Here is a 3,797-nt window from a genome sequence, read left to right as displayed (position 1 = left end):
CCAAATCCCCGAATAAATGCTGCCCCTGAGCACTGACATCATTTCACAGAAAGACCACCAGAATTCCTCATATCCTGAAAGAGGCCATTCATCCCCTCTTCTCCATGCTAGAATTTCTCATTCCCAAGTGCACCCTCCTCTGTAATGCCTGACTATCCAACTGTAGTGTGGAGACCAGGGATCTAAACACGGTGCTCCGAGTGTGGTCTGGGGGCTATTTCTTGTATATCCCACACCCTCTTTACTTACACTGTACATTAATGTGTTTGGGTGTAGAATCCCGGGAGCTGACAGAATTCCGCGCTGTACAGACGTAGCTACAAGATGCATCATTCCTGGTGGGTTGAATCCTAATCGTGTCGGTATTTTCTCGCAGATCTTTCCGTTGTCCGTTGCAATTTTTCCTCCAGCTGTAGGTATGAACCGGGGGGTTGGCTTCACCTCGACACGTTAACGTGATCTCGGTCCCCTCCTTCACTGTATCCTCAGAAATAATCTCCACGTTTCTCGGTCCATCTGTTGGGAAAGAGGGAGAGAGAGACAGAGAGAGAGAGAGAGAGAGACGTGATTCCAGATTTCAGAATCCCTCACATATCCGGGTCCACAGGAGACAGGGGGTCTCCGAGGGGTGGGGTGGGGGAACACCAGAAAGATCCTGATCGGAAATGAAACCAGGAAAAGTGACAAACAAGAGCTCAGGGTCATTGCCAGCTGAAGGAACAGCCGACAGGGGCAGGAATCAGGCGATACTCAAGAGGCCAGGACTCAAGGTGGTTACAGACATGCAGAGGGATGTAGGGGCTGGAGTAGGTTACAGAGATAGGGAAGGGTGGAGGGGCTGGAGGGGGTTACAGAGATAGGGAAGGGTGGAGGGGCTGGAGGGGGTTACAGAGATAGGGAGGGGGTGTAGGGGCTGGAGGGGGTTACAGAGATAGGGAGGGGGTGTAGGGGCTGGAGGGGGTTACAGAGATAGGGAAGGGTGGAGGGGCTGGAGGGGGTTACAGAGATAGGGAAGGGTGGAGGGGCTGGAGGGGGTTACAGAGATAGGGAAGGGTGGAGGGGCTGGAGGGGGTTACTGAGATAGGGAGGGGGTGTAGGGGCCCGAGGGGGTTACAGAGATAGGGAGGGGGTGTAGGGGCTCGAGGGGGTTACAGAGATAGGGATGGGGGTGTAGGGGCCCGAGGGGGTTACAGAGATAGGGAGGGGGTGTAAGGGCTGGAGGGGGTTACAGAGATAGGGAGGGGGTGTAGGGGCTGGAGGGGGTTACAGAGATAGGGAGGGGGTGACGGGGCTGGAGGAGGTTACAGAGATAGGGATGGGGTGATGGAGGGTGTTGAAAGCCAAGAATGGGAATTTTACAATCGAGGTGTTGCTGGACTGGGGATCGATGCAGGAGAGGGAGTGAGAGGAGGGTGATTGCGGAAAGGGACTCATTGTGAGTTCAGAGACCGGGGGACAGTGAAGTTTTGGATAAATAGCTCTCATGCAGTGAGTAGTGACAGAGACCGGGGAGTTTACATTGGGAAAAGGTCAACCTGGGAATCTCACTCACATAGCACCTCGATCCTGAAGCTCTTTGAAGTTTGTTTTCCAATAATGTTTTCCGCTTCGCAGAAATAATCTCCAGATTCCGTTGGGGTGATGGAGTGAATGGTCAGGATGTTCCCTGTCCCCTTGTTAACGGCTGTGTTCACATTGTCCTTATACCAGGTTTAGAGAGCTCCTGGATTACTCCTGGAGTTACAGGTCAAGGTAACCCGGTCTCCCTCCTTCACCTCTCCCTGTGGCTCATTGCGAACAATGGTAACATCTCCAGGACCATCTACAAGAGGAATTACAGCTCGATTCAGGTCAGGGAGAGGGATAACGCTGTGGAACATTCTCCCAAATCCCCGAAAGATAGGGAGGCATGTAGGGGCTGGAGGGGGTTACAGAGATAGGGAGGGGTTGTAGAGGTAAGGAGGGGGTTTAGGGACTGGACGGTTTAACAGAGAGAGGCAGGGGGTGTAGGGGGTTACAGAGATAGGGAGGGGGTTTACGGGCTGGAGTAGGTTACAGAGATAGGGAGGTGTTGTAGGGCCTGAGGAGGTTACAAAAATAGGGAGGGGGTGTAGGGGCTGGAGGGGGTTACTGAGATAGGGAGGGGGTGTAGGGGCTGGAGGGGGTTACAGAGATAGGGAGGGGTTGTAGGGGCTGGAGGAGGTTACAGAGATAGGGAGGGGGTGTAGGGGCTGGAGGGGTAACAGAGAGAGGGAGGGTGCGTATTGGCTGGAGGGGGTTACAGAGACAGGGAGAGGGTATAGGGGCTGGGGATCGTTATAGAGGTAAGGAGGTGGTTTTGGGACTGGAGGGTTTAACAGAGAGAGGGAGGGGTGTAGAAGCTGGAGGGGGTTACGGAGATAGGGAAGGGGTGTAGGGGCTGGAGAGGGTTACAGAGATAGGGAGGGGGTGGAGGGGCTGGAGGGAGTTACAGAGATAGGGAGGGGGTGGACGGGCTGAAAAAGGGTACAGAGATAGGTAGGGGGTTGAAGGGCTGGAAGAGGTTACAGAGATAGGGAGGGGCAGGAGGTGTTACAGAGATAGGGGGTGGCTGGAGGGGGTTACAGAGATAGGGAGGGGGAGTAGGTGCTGGAGGGGGTTACAGAGATAGGGAGGGGGTGATGGAGGGTGTTGAAAGCCAAGAATACGAATTTTACAATCAAGGTGTTGCTGGACAGGGGAACGATGCAGGAGAGGGAGTGAGAGGAGGGTGATTGCGGAAAGGGACTCACTGTGAGTTCAGAGACCGGGGGACAGTGAAATTTTGGATAAGTCGCTCTCATGCAGTGAGTAGTGACAGAGACCGGGGAGTTTACATTGGGAAAAGGTCAACCTGGGAATGTCACTCACAGAGCACCTCGATCCTGAAGCTCTTTGAAGTTTGTCTTCCAATAACGTTTTCCGCTTTGCAGTAATAATCTCCAGATTCCGTTGGGGTGATGGAGCGTATGGTCAGGATGTTCCCTGTCCCCTTGTTAACGGCTGTGTTCACATTGTCCTTATACCAGGTGTAGCGAGCTCCTGGATTACTCCTGGAGTTACAGGTCAGGGTAACCCGGTCTCCCTCCTTCACCTCTCCCTGTGGCTCACTGCGAACAATGGTAACATCTCCAGGACCATCTACAAGAGGAATTACAGCTCGATTCAGGTCAGGGAGAGGGATAAAGCTGTAGAACATTCTCCCAAATCCCCGAATAAATGCTGCCCCTGAGCACTGACATCATTTCACAGAAAGACCACCAGAATTCCTCATATCCTGAAAGAGGCCATTCATCCCCTCTTCTCAATGCTAGAATTTCTCATTCCCAAGTGCACCCTCCTCTGTAATGCCTGACTATCCAACTGTAGTGTGGAGACCAGGGATCTAAACACAGTGCTCCGAGTGTGGTCTGGGGGCTATTTCTTGTATATCCCACACCCTCTTTACTTACACTGTACATTAATGTGTTTGGGTGTAGAATCCCGGGAGATGACAGAATTCCGTGCTCTACAGATGTAGCTACAAGATGCATCATCCCTGGTGGGTTGAATCCTAATCGTGTCGGTATTTTCTCGCAGATTATTCCGTTGTCCGTTGCACATTTTCCTCCAGCTGTAGGTATGAACCGGGGGGTTGGCTTCACCTCGACACGTTAACGTGATCTCGGTCCCCACCTTCACTGTATCCTCAGAAATAATCTCCACGTTTCTCGGTCCATCTGTTGGGAAAGAGGGAGAGAGAGACAGAGAGAGAGAGAGAGAGAGACGTGATTCCAGAT

General features: G+C 52.8%; 1 long non-coding RNA gene across 1 annotated transcript; it reads right to left on the bottom strand.

The window, feature by feature from the left end:
• Nucleotides 1–464: 464 nt before the first annotated feature.
• On the bottom strand, nucleotides 465–3,574 carry LOC140458811 (uncharacterized). Its single transcript, XR_011953714.1, has 3 exons — nucleotides 3,471–3,574; nucleotides 2,890–3,159; nucleotides 465–516 (listed from the first exon to the last, which is right to left on the bottom strand). It is a non-coding gene; the product is annotated as an uncharacterized lncRNA (long non-coding RNA).
• Nucleotides 3,575–3,797: the final 223 nt, after the last annotated feature.

Source organism: Chiloscyllium punctatum, chromosome 34, assembly GCF_047496795.1.
Source record: "Chiloscyllium punctatum isolate Juve2018m chromosome 34, sChiPun1.3, whole genome shotgun sequence".
Lineage (NCBI taxonomy): Eukaryota > Metazoa > Chordata > Chondrichthyes > Orectolobiformes > Hemiscylliidae > Chiloscyllium > Chiloscyllium punctatum.
Note: the sequence above shows the minus strand (reverse complement) of the source record. Positions and strands in the feature narration are given on the sequence as shown.